The sequence below is a fragment of the Ambystoma mexicanum genome, chromosome 9, assembly GCF_040938575.1.
Source record: "Ambystoma mexicanum isolate Mex_15411 chromosome 9, UKY_AmexF1_1, whole genome shotgun sequence".
NCBI lineage: Eukaryota > Metazoa > Chordata > Amphibia > Caudata > Ambystomatidae > Ambystoma > Ambystoma mexicanum.
This window is the reverse complement of record NC_090931.1, coordinates 1,248,432,659-1,248,448,979: the sequence shown is the minus strand read 5'-3', so window position 1 is coordinate 1,248,448,979 and position 16,321 is coordinate 1,248,432,659. Positions and strand designations below refer to the sequence as shown.

Genomic DNA, 16,321 nt, shown 5'->3' with positions numbered 1-16,321 from the left:
AAAGCACTCCACAACTCGTAAAATATGTTAACATGCTGTTATAGGTTTGTGCTACTGTTGCAGCCTAATAAGTTTACATATCATGAAATGTTAAACATAATTTAAATAAAGGTTGTTTATTTCTTTCATTGCAATTTGCAAACACAGATTTAGAAACCCATGAAAACCATGAACGATCAACAAAGTTCCAGTGGGTGACACTGCTGCGGTACTGTGCAGTAATAGATCACACAACCTTCCATTTCCTGCCAAAGCAGGGGAACACCTGTGTGCTTCACGCCAACCCTGGTCCAGCTGTTCACTCCTGTTCTTCAACTCTTGAGTCCTGAGCCGTGCTGGGAAATGTCACACTTCCTTCATCAGATCGCCCTAAACAGCAAGGTGGCCCCATTCTTGTTCCCTCTTCTCTGGGCTTGGACAACATAATTAGCAGTCCCAAACAAGCTGTTTTACCAGACTATGAGCCGCATCTCCAGAGTATTAGTAAAGTCTGCACATTGGGGCTCATTACAAGTATGGCGGTGCAGGGAAAAGGTGGCGGAAAAGAATTACTGCCAATTCTCCTGCTGCGCCATTCTATGAGCATGGCCCTGGAGTGGGGGATGTACCTCCAGCATCATGCTGGCGATAAATCCTCCTACTGTCCGCTGAAAAATGGGCAAAATCAATGGAATTACCACAGCAGTAATTCCACTGGCAGTAATTGCACCAAAATAGCCCCACCGAGTCCAATGGACCAAGTTTCAGTAACGGTAACTCAGTTGAGCGGTATTCCGGCAGATTTCCCGCCGGAATACAGTCTAACTCATAATGAAGCCCATTGTCTTGTAATTGTTCATGTGGGACTCCGCACGCGCGCTCTGTAAATGCGTGCCGATTTCTGATTCAGTAAGTTAGTGTTAGTGTAACCGAATGATGCAGCACATTTGCTAAAGTCAGTAATGATCTCTGTAAACATGTTTGAAGAGTCTGGTAGATCGGTATTTGTGGTGGTACTCATCAGTTGGCCCCACTCGACACGTGGCCCCTGCATTGCGATGGACACTGACATACATTAGTGTCAGGAGCCCGCGACACTAACAATACAAATGCGATGGACAGCACAGCTTTTCACCTGCTCCAGGTACCCACTGAAACCTCCGAGTATAAAGTGAACTGCACTTTTGATAAACAACTGAAAATAGAAAAAAAAACGAGCTTTCTTTTTTTGAACTTTTTTTTGGGAATCTGACCCACATTTTGAGTTGGGTCAAATTAGGTTTAGGCTAATGCCAGATTAATGTGTGCTGCTGGGCCTTCATAAAACAAAACAAAAAAAAAAACAAAACGCCCTTACATTGTATACGTATAAAGTACATTAAATATAAGCTATTTTAAAATAGTTCCACCTGACTCAATTAATGAACACAATATATAGTGCAAGCATCAAACATTCTAGAAAACGTATTGATCTAAGGAAAACAGATTCTGATGATGTATTATGTATTGCAGGAATAAGAAATTCATAAAACACCTGAGATCCACAGATAAAGAAAAAAGAAATCATAAGCAAAGCACATAAATCAACATTGCATTTTTCCACACCAAGGCGTCATTATTTTTCTGGAGTTATTTACATCATTGGTGGAACACAAAGACCTGTGACGGTTATTTATGGCAGCTCTGCGGCGAAATTATAGGAGCCAATGTTATGTACTTAAATTAGTTTTTATCTTGCGTGCAATGATTATTTGCACAATTTAATTAGATTATGCATTGGATATTGTGCTGAGATATCCTGCAAATATGTGACAGCTAAAACTATAATGTACACATACAACAACGTTAATATCTAAGATTTATTTATGAGGAGATCTCGGCTGGCAGCAATAGCTCACTGATCAATGGTGGCAGAATCAACATTATTTATATTGGACTCCAACAAGCAGAATGGACAGCAGCCAGATATGATCACTCACCACTGAGGTGAGGAGCTTGGTATACTGTATTATTTGGAATTGTGGTATTCATTTGGAAATGCAATTCAGTATGAAACAGCAGTAGAATGTTTACACATCATTTAATTTTGGTTGCTGATCAAGTACTTGTGCAAAGCAATTGTCAATATTCATGTCAGTTTCCGACAAAACGAAACTAATGTATTGGTAAACAAAGCACACTGCTGACTGGCTGTGTTTCATTTTGTTACGCAAGTATCGAAATGTATGGTATCAGCCATCTCTCTTATTCAGAAGAGATTTTGTCTTACAATATAGTATGAACAAATCTGTCATCTACTTTTCAAGCCTTTGTTACTTACTCGAAACTAACATCGTAAGTAGTGACAGCTTTAAGTCTTCAGAACAGGGGTGTTGCTAGGTCTGCAAAAGATCTGAGGCTACGCTAATGTCAGGACTGTTGGGACTCGGGGCTAGCTGGACGTTTGGTTGTAGCCCCTGAGATTCTATCCGGGGCTGCAATCAAAAGACCCTCTTGCTCCTCTCCCGTCCCCCCACATCCTCTAGCAACACCTCTGCTTCAGAATTGGAGCTCACAAAAATGTGTAAAAGAACAAAACCATGTACAGCTTCCATGATCTCCATTATAAAAAATATCAAATTACCCCTCCCATGTTATCACATTGTGTTCTTCAATACAATTTGTGTATCCCAGTGTGTCCAAACCCAGAGCCAGACTGAAGGTCATAAGCTTTGGTGCTGAGACAGATTCCCAGATTGTAGCACCCGAGTTACCCTTAACAACGAGACAAGGAGCATTCAAAGGATTCAAAGGGTCTGATGGAAAGAAAGGCTCAGATCAAGGACAGCAATGCAATAGAAAGTCTGAATAATATGAGCAATGTCCCTTCCAATCGAACATAGGGAGGCGAGTTTAACAAGTAAAACATTGAATAGAGAGCAGGACAGCATCTGGATATGGATCATAATGTTGCAATGTGGACACCATGAAGTGATTTAACCAAAGAATTCGGCTGGACCTGCCTATTATAATATTGAAAGACTTCTAAGCTGGTCAAGTTATATTCCAGGATTTATTGAGAACAAGAAGTGATTTGAGCTAGGGAAAGCCTCTGCAAATGGCGAGCTACCGGAAGTTGCATCCCGACCTCAATCCACATGTACTGAGATGTGATGCTATACATTGAGACACTGAGAAGAGTAAATGCTCATTCACTGAAGCGGGTGTAACCTGTAGCTGCTCCTCAGATATTGCTGCAGGTCACCCTGTGAGTGGGACATGGTCTGTCCCTGAAGCTTGTGCTGGAATTCTGAGACCTTCAAGCCAGAAGACAGCAATTCTACATGTGGTTAATTGGGACCTGCTCCATGGTTATCATAGTACTGATGACACTGTTAAATCCTAACCTAGTGGGAAAAGCTGCACCCCATAGGAAAATGCACCAAAGCAAATTATCCTGGAATCTGTAGGGAAATCATGAGTACAGTTCCAAAGCAAACACTCCTGGGATTCGTGGTTAACTGTTATAAGAGCTATGCTACAGCAAGGTACACTGGGAAACGTAGAGAAATGCGTATGCACCTAACACAGAGGGTCTCGTTTGGAGTTGGGCAGTAGCCCTTAAATGCAGCGTTAACGGTGTTACCGCCACATTTACCACTCTGCCCAATCTCGAGTCCAGCATGTTTACCCCCAACTCAGAGCTGGGGGTAAACATGCCGGGAAAATGCCCATTTGCGGTGCAATTACCACTGGCGGTATGACCGCATGGTAATTGCACCAAAAAATCCCCATTGGGTCCAAAGGACCCAGTGGGGAATGTGCAGTAATGTTTAGCGCCCAACCCGTGATCCAGTGGTAATACCGCCAGATGTTGGGCGCTAATGCAAATAAATTTGGGTTACCACCCAACTCGTGATGAGGCCATAGAAAGGAACTTAAAGAGACAATGAACTCTAAGTAACCATTTGTCAGAGTGTAAATAGTAGGTTGATCAATCATTTGAACTGTAAACAAAGTAAAGATAAGGTGCATGATTTGATGTGCAGAGTACCCTGCAACAATGGAGAGGGTGAAGATGCCTTGAATCTCCGAATAATGTACCATTGCTAAATAAACAGTGTCCAGATGAGATGAGATGTAGGGGAAACCTCTTTTGAACCTGTGTCACTGACGATGAAACTGTGCCCAGGCAGGATGGAAACCTGCTCGAAGTCCATTAGGATAGCATGCAACATGCTACAATTGGCACACAGTGCATCCACCGTTTGTGAGTAGATACAACATGCCAAGTAGTGTAATTTGTCACTGGTCTCCCCCATGCACACAGCTGTTGCCTGCGTGAGTGAATTTACAGGCACATACTATTTTATTTGGTTTGGTATCTCTGCTCACAAATACTTCATGAAAATGTGAGTTCAACATGTCGAGTGTGCTCTTAAGTTCTACTAGGATGGAGAGCAAAAACACTTCATTCTGAGAGGTAGATTGAGGGAGCCAAAGTGTGCAAGACCATTGTGAGAGGGAGACCTGAGCTGCATTATGAAAATGCAGTTGCTAAAGTAACATCTCCAAAAGAATAGGTGAAACAAAGATTACTGATGCTGCATTTTGGCCAAATAGTGAAAGTAATAAATCATCCAAAAGACACTGTGAAAGAAAATATATAAGAAAAGCATTTTTCGGTATGGTGGGAGTTAAAGAAGCCATCACAAAAAAAGTGATTGATGGAGGGAGTAATGTAAATCTCTAATTGCCCTACTTGTCCATCATCAAGTGGGTTTCCTTGATCCAGAAGTGGCCCCTCAAATGTACTAGTGTTGAAGAGTAGAGATTAGCATGATGATTCGTTCAATTAAAAGAGGGATTGGCCCATTGCAGGACTCTAAGACAATGTGCTGGAATAGAAACCTCCGTTAAGGGTATAGCACCCAGATATGTACCAACATTGGTTTCCCTAGTGCAACATTGCGAAAGAGTGCATGTGGATATCATATATGATAAGGGTCCAAAGTGTAAATTCTCTATGATATTTTCAATTTCTCAATGAGATTCAGAATTTCAAGAGGGTGAGAGGGGACTTTGAGAAAAAAACCATAAAGAAGGGTTTAGGTCCTGGACTTCAGATCTCTACATATTGATTCGAAAATATCACATACAATGGCTTGTGAAACTACATCATTTAAGTAAGGCCTGTATCAATGTATTTTAATGAATGCAACACTACATCTCATGAAACATGAACTGATCCACACTCACCTTACAACCACCCACCTCCCACAACTCTCTACTCTACTGTATCACCCCAGCCCCAGGACTCATTACACACACCACTTGTAAAGATGGATTTCTGAACTCTGACCAGGTGGGCAGAAGTTTAGTGGAACGGGGGAACCTTCTAGACAAACCAGACCAATCTACAGTAGATTGGCATGCGGTCATGACTACGTCTCAGGAGGGGTGAGAGTGATCGGAAGCCCACAAAAAAACTCCACAGATTACCCTTAGACAGATGTATTTCAAAAATTCATTTATCACAGGCCTTTATAACAAAACACAGTTACCACACACGCTTATTCACTATGTAACATATATACAATAATGTGATTAACCTAATGCTGAGAATAGGAGAGAAAATAACCACATCCTGCAATAGAAAGGGGTCAGTTCAACACGTATATCAGATAAGTCAGTCCTTCATCGACAATCACTAATTTATGTAGTCCTGTCCTACGAAGAGAGGAGCCTAGTGCTCAAAGTACAGTTGCGCGTTAACAATGCACGGTGGTGCGTAAAACAAAAAGTGGGTTCTCTTCAGGGGGCTGTAACTGCTCAGGTAGGGGGTGGAGGTGATGAAGAATAAGTTCATATTCCTAGAAGATGCGGATAGAGCGACTTTTGGAGTTAGGGAATAGCTATCAAGCGCATACTAGCACAGCCAAGGTAAGTATCTTTTAATGGATTCTTGTGCGTAAAAAGAGATATATGTGCCAGGGGGCCACCGTCGGGTGCAAACTTTGGCAGTCTAGCCCTCTACCCTCGTAGGTGTTAACCCTGCAGTTTCAGGATGCTCTGGGTCTCAGCGGATGCGGCATGGGACAATTGTCTGTGGCAGGACATTAGCCTTTACTCAGCACTCAAAGAAAGGAGAAGGATAGTTATGGTGTAGCACGTCTGAGGACATGGTAGTGCAGAACTGCAGGCACTCAAAGCGATGGTCACCACAGCGGGGCAACACAAGAACCACAAATGCTTGCGGCATGGTGTGCTCTCACAAATCGCGACCTAGAGGAGCTAGGACAATGAGTTTGGGTAGGAGAGGGCCCACAACCAGAAGCAAGTGATTCCCAAAGTTTTGAGTCTCAACTCAGGATGTCAGTGTTCCTGTGCCATAACATCAGTTCGAGCTGGACAGTTCACTGGATGGCCCAGGAACACTTCCAAAGAGGCTCTTTGCGAGGGTAAGTATGAGATGCAGAGAGTAGTTGTTTCCAGTACTCCAAAGGGATAAATTGCCCTTGCAAACCTTATTGGTTCAATGAAAGAGCAGGGAACCGAAGGAACAACAGTGTGGTCAGGATGCCAAGCCTTCCAAGCACATCACCATATGTTACTGTAGTCTGCTCTCTTAGTAAGGATACTTGGCTCCTATTGAAGTTCCGTGTGAACATCAGTTGATCTACCTGGAATGGATGCAGATCCCCTTCTCTTATCCAAGATTTGCTCACACTCAAGTCTCAAATAGCCAATGGATGATCTGCTCTCTTGCATGCACACCAAACGTGGGCCAATCATGGCCCACAGTGGTTCCAGTCATTAAAGGCTACCAGATATGCTGGCACCAGTAGTGTGGATTGGGACCAGACAGTCACAACCCTTTTTCTCGGGATTAGCACATGTGACATGCAGGAGCCCACGATAGATCTGGTTTTCGTTGGAGGCTGCATGCCCAAATAAGGAACATCCATGTCTCTTGACCTGGGGAAGGCAAAGGAACAAAATGGCCAAAGGATAGAACAAAATACTTTGTGGCCTGGCTATTTCCAGCACTGGCCACAGTCTTGGGCCAAACATGGTATGGTTCATAAAAACGAAGTAAAAATACTTTAAAAGTAAACTGATGCCACCAGTTTGTCCTAGGCACACTTGTACAAACACCCACAAATTCTTAAAGGGTGGCTAGGGCCACAAAACAAAAGGACCCCTCTAGGTGGCACTTTAAGTTACTTGGCACATAGATAAAAAGTAACCAAGAAATGTCAACATAGTCGAAGACTAAGGGAAACATAGTTTTGCAGTAATGACAGCCTAAAGGATGTGTCCGTTTCCCCATAACAAATGAGCGGAAGCCCAGAGGAGTGCAGCTGAAGGTTGTGCTCCACTGGAAAAAGTCAGGTTAGGTAAGCCAACCAAAATCAAAAGGTTTGGGGGGTTCACAAATGGAGGTAAAATTGCACCCAAGGGAAATCTTTCCTAACACTCACCGGTTCAAGACCCGAGGACAGGGGGAGTTAATACACCCCTGGATGAGTCTCATGTTCAGGTCGACTAAACATTCTGGACAACCCATCAGCGTTGCTATGTTGGACACCTGGCCTGTGCTCAATGGGGAAGTCAAACCCTTGCAAGCTTATTGACTACCATAGCAACTTTGGATTCTCTCTCTTCATGTTCATTAGCCACTTTTAGGGTTTATGGTCACTTTGAACAGTGAAGTGGGTCTCATAGAGGTAGTGCCTCAGTTTCCTTAGGGCTCACACGACAGAGAAACATTCTTTCTCTACAGTGGACTACCTGAGCTCTCTGTCCTTAAGCTGTCGACTAATAAATCCATTTGGATGTTCCTTGTCTTTCTCATCTACTTGTGATAGCACAGCACGTATGCCAGTGTTGGAGGCATCTGTCTGCACAATAACAGCATGTTTGTAGTCAGAGGCCCTGAGGACAGGGCCCAGCATAGGGAGTCTTTTAAGCCAGTGAAGGTCTTCTCACACTCCACAGACCACTAGACCTTCTTGGGTTTCTTTGGAGTTATGATAGTAGTCAGTAGAGCACTATGGTACCATAGGCTGCCATGAAGATTCATTAGTACAATGTGAGTCCTAAGAAGGCTCTTACCTGAGTTTGTGTAGTGGGGGTAGGCCAGTATTGTACTGATAGTACTTTACTGGGTAGAGGGTGAATCCTACCTCCACCTACTTCATGTCCAAGGTAGACTACAGATCCTTGTCCAATCTTGCACCTACTGGACTTTATGGTCAAGTGGGCTTTCTGAAGAGCCTGTAATACTATTCCCAGGTGTTTCACATGATCTTCCCAGGTGGCACTGAAGACTGCTGTATCATCCAAATATGCTAAGCAGAATTCATCCAACCCATTTAGTACATGATTCATAAGCCTTCGAAAAGTAGCAGGTGCATTCTTCAATCCAAAGTGCATTACCATGAACTAGAAAAGACTCTTTTGAGTTGAGAATGTTGTATTCTCATAGGCATGTTCTGTTAGGGCTATTTGCCAATACCCTGCAGTGAGGTCAAATGTGCTGAGGTACTTGGAAGCGCCCAAGTTATTCACCAGCTTAGTTCTAGGCAAGGGGTGAGCATCTATCCCGGTGATGTCATTCAGAGCCCTGTAATCCACACAAGATCTCAGCTCAGAGGTACCTGCCTTTGGAACCAGAACCACAGGACTGGACTATGGACTACTAGAGGTTTTAATCACCCCAAGATCTAACATTTTGTTGACCTCTGTCTTTATTTAGGATCTCACCTTATCTGACATCCTTTACCTCCTACTTTTGGTAGGTACACTGTCCCCTGTGTCAATTTTGTGCTTGCGCCAAGGTGTCAAACCAGGAGTCAGTGAGAACAAAGGGGAGAACTGCCTAAGCAAAGTTCATACTTCCTCTTGCTGGGTAGGAGTCAGGTGAGGGGAAACATGGACACCCTCAATGGAACCATCTGAAGGGCTACCTTGGAACAAGTCAGGCAGAGGTTTGGATCCCTCTTCTTCTCTGTCTGAGGCCAAATGTATTTCTACTATTTCAACCCTAGGGATGAAAACCTTCAGCCTATTTATGTGGAACACTTTGTGTGCCTGACCAGGTCTCCTAAGGTCCACTAAATAGTATACCTCAGCTAGCTGCTCCAAAACTGTGCAAGGGCCTGACCATTTGTCCTGTAGGGCTCAAGGCCTTATAGGATTCATAATTGGGACTTCTTTGCCCAGGGTGAAGTGAATAAGCAAAGCCTTCTAGTCAAACCAATGTTTCTCCAGAGCCTCACCTGCTTTCAGCTTATCGCTGGCCTGAGCCATCAGAAGGACCATTTTCTTCCTTAAACCCAGCACATAGTCCATTACATTGTTAGTGATGGGAGTAGTGAGGTCCCACCCTTCCTTGACTATGGCCAGTTATCCCCTAACAGGGTGACCAAAAAGAAGCTCAAAGGGGCTGAAACCAACATCCTCCTGAGGTACCTCTCTGTAGACAAATAGTAAGCATTGCAACAGGATATCCCATTTTCTACTTTGAAGTTCTTCCAGAGCCCCAATCATGATTTTGAGAGTGCTAATAAACTTCTCAACTGAGCAATTAGTTTGTTGATGAAAGCCGATGAAAACTCATAAGTGACCCCTCACTCCTTCCACATGGCTTCCATGTAAGTGACCCCATACTCCTTCCACATGGCTTCCATGTACTTAGATGTAAAGTTGCTGCCTCTGTCTGAAACAACATCTTTAGGGAAGCCAACCTGAGTAAAAATGCCTACCAATGCTTTTGCAACTGACTTGGCAGTCACAGTCTTCAATGGCATGGCTTCGGGATATCTGGTGGTATGGCCAACCAGAACCAAGATAAACCTATGGCCAGTGAATGTCTGAAGGTGAAGGGGACCAACAATGTCAATCCCTATGCTTCCAAATGGCACCCCCACCACAGGCAGTGGCACCAATGTAGCCTGGATTGTTGAACCACTCTTAGCAGAAATATGGCAAGCTGCACAACTCCTACAATGGCCTTCTACCGGGAATCCCATCTTGGTGCAGTAGAAATACATGGATAGCCTCTGCTTGATTCTCTTGATCGCAAGGTGACCAGCTAGAGGAACATCATGCACCAGTTTTAGGAGGAAGGGATCACTTGAAGGGGGACCACCAAAGTCCTATGTTGACTTTCAGTAGACTCTCGGTTCAGAATCCCACCTTCCCAATAAATCCTTCTTGGTTCAATGAAAAAGCAGGCATCTGATGGGACACCAGCGGGGTCAGGGTGCCGGTGGTTCCTTGAGTCTGCTTTCTCAGTAAGTATACTTGGCTCCTATTGAAGTTGTGTGTGAACTTCAGTTGATTGACCTGGAATGGATGCAGAGCCCATTCCTTTATCCAAGATTTAGTTTGCGCTCAAATCTCAGATAGCCTATTGAAGATCTGCTCTCTTGCATGCACACCAAACATGGGCAATCGTGGATAGCATACTAGAATATATTTGAGGTAATGTGACGAATTGGATTCTGCCTTGCCAAATACAATGATGAGTAAGGGCAAAAATGCCAGCTAAACCCTCATATTGCTACAAAATCACAGAGGTTAAACAGGAAGAGTTAAGAGATATACTTATTTTGCATTTTGTGGTAGTATGGGCTGAGGGACGGCCTTGCTCTTAAGAGGGGTGTGAATGTGATTCAATAATGACCCAAACACTAAAGCATAACAGTCCAAAATAAAGGGAATGTCCAGTCAAAGTTCTATAGAAATAGATATATTTCAATAAAACATATCATCAGCAAAACAACTAAATTGAAATATGCTACACAAAACCCAGGATTTTGAAAAACACAATGGTCTCTTGCTCCAAAACTGGACCAAGGGGTCAGATCATTGTAAATAGTACCTTCTTGTGGTTCTTGGTGGTTTCGACAGGTTACATGTGATTTCATTGAATGAAAAAACAATTAATGAAATTTAAACAAATATAAAGCAACTAATACCAAAATTAGTAAAAAAAAAATTGTTTTTTACATTGAAATTTCATTAGTTGTTTTCTATTCAATATAATCACTGCATACCAGTTCCACAGTGTCGAACCATGCTACGAGCTGTCATCCAAGTGAGCCGGATGAAGTTAGAGGACTGTGCATCATAGTTGATCCAAGCATCAATCAGACTCTGAGCCTGGTTGAATATGTGAGTTTTGGAATTCCAAGGTGGCACTTGAATGATGCAGGTCGGAATGTGTACCATAGTGGGTTCGAAGCAGAACTGGTTCAAGACAAGTGTATCTGCTGGTTAGGATCAAGGAGTGAGGCTCCAGCAGTTCCACGTCGAGGTCTGATATGGGTTTGAAGTTGTGACCTTGATATTCCTGTTTGCGGTTCAGCGAGGCGGTGGCTCGAGGTCGAGAGGGATTCAATCATTTGGTACAAGCTGAAAGGAAATTTGTAGGTGACATTCCAGAATTTTGAGTCGAGAGCCGCAAGGAGCAGTTGATTCAAGCAGGAGTTTTAATCGGTTCACATGCATTTGGTTGAAGAGTTTGAGGGCATTGTTGATTGGACTGACCAGGTGATGGTGAGGATGCTGGTGACTGGATGCGCAGATAGGTTTGAGCAGTTTGAGGTGGCCTTAGAAGATAACTGGTGGAGGGAGTCATTCAGGGCCTGGTCGACTGTTGATGAAAATCATCAACAATGATGCTGGTGGCTCTAAGGCTGCAACTGCAACAAATATCTTCTTGTTTGAACTGAGCCAACGATGCTGGAGCGGTCCAGTGGCCAACTTGTTCAAACACGTAGCAAAGTGGTTCAAAGTGGTAGAGAGCCAAAGGCAGCTCCACAGGGTCCTGTTCATTCAAAGGTGTTGAATCAGGTTCGGAGCATGGATTGATGTAGTTCAATTGGGGAACACAGGATTCTCGTCTGACCTAGTCCTGTGGCTGGTGTGAGTCCCAATGTTCTCCTAAGCACTAGGGAGGTTGGTCCACAACTACAGGTATCCTACAATACAGTAAAGTCCTGGGTACTGTTGTGATTGGGAGAGTGTCAGGTCTTATCTCAGCAGCATAAAATCCCCAATTTTCCCTGGGATGGTTAGGAGACAGATCCTACCTCAGCTCTCTCAAAAGATGTCAATGAAATCATGTTGAAGGGGTTGCTGTCCACAGGTAAAGCTGGCCTGCTTTAGGGATCCAATACCTGTTCTTGAAAGAAGTAGACTTTGCCCTTCAGACATCACCCCCAAGGTGTTCTGTGCTAGGGAAGTGGAAGGGACAGGATGGAGAGGCAGTGAGAAACAAAATGGTGGCAACCTCCATCAACTGTAAAGAACTAGCCCTGTCTATACAAACTCCGCCCTTCCCTTCTCAATAGGATCAAAGGCCTTTAGATATGCAGCACCCTGGTTGAAGGCCAAGCCTTTTATGAATGAGTGTGCCCTTTGATTCCTGCTCCCAGGCCAGCTCCCTGTGACAGTCCCTGGGAAAGGGTATTATTTATCCTTAGGCAATCCCCACAAGTGTGACAGTAGTCAAAGGTCCAGCCTGTCTGGGGAGAATACACATAACCCTTCAACAGCTGAATTTGGCCTACATGGCTGACACGTGTGTGACATCAAATTGATGTGGCTGCAATGATTGTGAGCAGTGTCATGCACCATGCTCTAACTTAGGCCTGGCTTATATTTAGAGATTACCAAGCCACCAGGACTCACCAACCACATCTCTCAACCCACACACAATAAAGGCCGCACCCTCGATTGGATAGCAGACCTTAATTGCAACACCTCCGTACTATCCAAAACACCCTGCGCCTGGACAGACCACCACCTCATTACCTTTACCATCAACATAGATAAACAAACACTGGCACCACCTCCCAACGCTCCACCCACTTTCACAAAAAACAGCAAGAACATCACAGTTGAGAAACTCATCCCTTTACTCCAACCCATCATTGACTTCACATCTACCATCACCAAACCCACTGAACTAGTAGACCTTTATAACACAACCATTCTCAAGGCCATTAACACTGTAGCACCACTCAAACTATGGAAATCCAAACCACGTGCTCACCTCAACTCCTGGTTCACATCTGAACTAAAAACCATCCGCAAAAATAAACGACAAGCCAAATCAGCCTGGAAACAGTCGCCCTCCACCATCAATAAAACACTCTACTCATTAGCCACCAACATCTACAAATCATCAATCATACAAACAAAAAATAAACATGTATAATGAGAGAATTAGTAATGCCAAATCCAACACCAAAGAACTATTCAACATCCTGAGAGACCTTGAGTCCCCATCTCCCATTCCAGACACATGCACCAAAGACATCTCTTGTTGCACCAACATACAAGAAGCACTCCTTGGCAAAATTGCTATGCTACAATCCAAAATTGAATCTAAGAAAGAAAGCCTCACTTTTCCAATAATCCCACCTCTCCCACCCACTCTACACGAACGGACCATAACAACCTATTCAAATTCTCCACCATCACTACCAAGGAGGTCGAAGATATAATAAATCTCTCAAACCCTCCAAATGTCAAGGCGACATCTGCACAGCTCCAGTCATCAAAGACGCAGCCAAACATCTTGCCCCTTTCATCACCTCTCTTATAAATGCATCATTCACATCCAGTACAGTACCAAATAACTTAAAAGATTCCTGGGTCCTACCTCTACTCAAGAAACCCACACTAGACCCTAGCATCCCCACCAACTACAGACCCATCACTACTGTTCCCTTCCTACTAAAAATTCTCGACAGAGCTGCCTACTTGCAGATTCAGAAACACCTAGAGAAAAACAACTGGCTAGGACTAAGACAATCAGGTTTCCGACCCAAACACGGCACAGAGACAGCCTTGATCGATCTCATGACACAAATCGACCACCTTAATGACAATGACAAACTAGCCCTTCTTCTCCTCCTCGACCTTTCGGCCGCTTTTGACCTGGTAAACCACGACATTCTTTGCAAACATCTAACCTCAGCAGCCAAGTTCTCTGACAAGGCCAATGCCTGGATTCAGTCCTTCCTGAGCAACAGATCCATGAGGGTCTTTGCTCCCACCATTGCCGCTGAACCGGCCTCTGTCACCTGCGGTATCCCCCAAGGTTCTTGTGTTTCCCCCACATAATAAAATGTGTTCACGAAACCCCTCTTTGACATATTAGACCAGATGGGTGTCATCTACACAAATAATGCTGATGACACCCAAATACTCATCCCACTTACAGGAGACTACGCCATCGACAACAATGTACTTAATAACATCTATTTCATTATCCAAGAATGGATGGCCAAACACGGACTCTGCCTCAATGACGACAAGACTGAGCTGCTCCTACTAGGCTCTCAACACAGAATCAACAAACTCGACAAACTTTACCAGTCATTCACCATTGATGGCAACAATACCCCTGTCTCCAACAGTGTCAAAACTCTGGGGATCTACCTTGACTCATCCCTTGCACTGACTAGACAAATCAACGCCATCTCTTCCACCTCCGCTTACACATGTAAGCTCATTAATGCCAGCAGACCCTACCTCTCAACCTCCAACTGCACTATACTAGCCAGAGCACTATTACTCTCAAAAGTAGACTATTGTAATGCTCTGTACCTGGGCACCAGCCAAAAGAACATCAACAAGCTCCAAGTTATCCAAAATAATGCACTAGGATCAGCACTGAATATACCCAAACGCGAGCACATCTCTGACACTAGATGCTCCACTCATTGGCTATCCATCCCACAGATAATCCAATACCAAACACTTTCACTCACACACAAATGTTTATCCAACCAAGCACCCAGATACCTCTCTGACAACTTCATGCTTCACATCCCATCTCGCCCAACCAAATCAGCCCAAACACGTTGCTTAAATATCCGCAGATTTAAGCTCCAAAAACCAGGTGGCACAAGCTTCACAGTGCTCGCCGCAAAACTCTGGAACTCACTTCCAGTTGATCTCCGATCCGAACCTTCCTTTCATTGCTTTAAACGCAGAGCTAAAACATAGCTACTTGCCAAAGAAGCACAAACGCTCACTCAAGACTAACATTAGCTACACAAATGTATATTCTCAATTCTTTGTAACCACATGTATATATTTCTGAACATTGTCCTTACTATTTGCAATGCCTATTCTGTACTGTTTTTTTATGCAAACTTTGTAACCATAACAAGCACCTGGATGCCCCAGGGCCAGGCAGCGCTATACAAATAATAAACTAAACTAAACTAAACCAGCATGTGCTACTTATAATCATCATAGTTTTGGTACATGGGTGCAGATCTTAAATGCCCTGTGCCACTGATAGAGCAGCTGCTGCTGATCAGGATACTTGCGCAGCAGGACACAGGTACACCCTATGCTTTTGGCGTGGAGTTTAGGAAATGTGAATCTGATCAGCAGATATCCATTGAAGAGATAGAATTACCTGCATCATTTTATTAAATTAATATGCATCAAACGGTCAGGGTTTCTACACCCTTGTTAAATGGCAATCCATCACAGAAACACTACACACCAAATACTCTACATCACCCCTCACTGCACTTTTCATAAAAACACATAGTTCATCCAGCGCACACTGTATTGTATTGTATTTCTTTATTTATATAGCGCCTGGCCCTACTGCATCTGGACACATATCTTAGTTTCCACAGGGTAATCAAAAATAATCAGTTATAAAGGCACAAATGGTTGACATACGATATTTACAGGTAGTTCTATAGTACATATGTAAGTCCTGCATATATACTCAGTTGTAAGGCACAAATGGTTGCCAACAGATATTTACAGATAGATCTAAAGTACGAGTTTAACACATAAGATTAGCATGGACAGATATATCATTACACTTCAGGATAAACATTTACAATATGTACAGGCAGACATACCGTTTCTGAAGTGTGATGTGAAAGCTTAGTAGGGGAGATAGGTTGTTTACGTCTTGCTCCAAGAGCCACGCTTTAGCTTTGCTCTTGAATATGCCAAAGCCAGGTTCAAGTCTGAGAGCGGTGGGCTTTGAATTCCAAAGTTTCGATGCCAGGACACGGAAGCTAGCCCCGCCCAATTTCTGTAGTTTGAATCTGGGGATGGAGTGGCAATAAGTTTGAGCTGTTCTTTGTGGTCGGTTAGAAGTATGTCTCGAGAACCTAATGGCTAGATAGCGAGGTGCATTGTCAGTTAGGCATTTGTGAATGAGGGTCAAGGGTCTGAGGGCAACTCTCTGGGGAACAGATAGCCAACACAGGTTGCGTCGGGTGTCTCATATATACTGGTTTCTAGGGAAGTTCAAGGCAGCACTAATGGCATTGTTTTGGGTAACCTTGAGTTTATTGAG

General features: G+C 43.7%; 1 protein-coding gene across 2 annotated transcripts in view; it reads right to left on the bottom strand.

Moving 5' to 3' along the window:
- The window catches only part of DPP10 (dipeptidyl peptidase like 10), a 1,813,461-nt gene that overhangs the window by 693,615 nt on the left and 1,103,525 nt on the right, over positions 1–16,321 (bottom strand). The window lies entirely within an intron of this gene.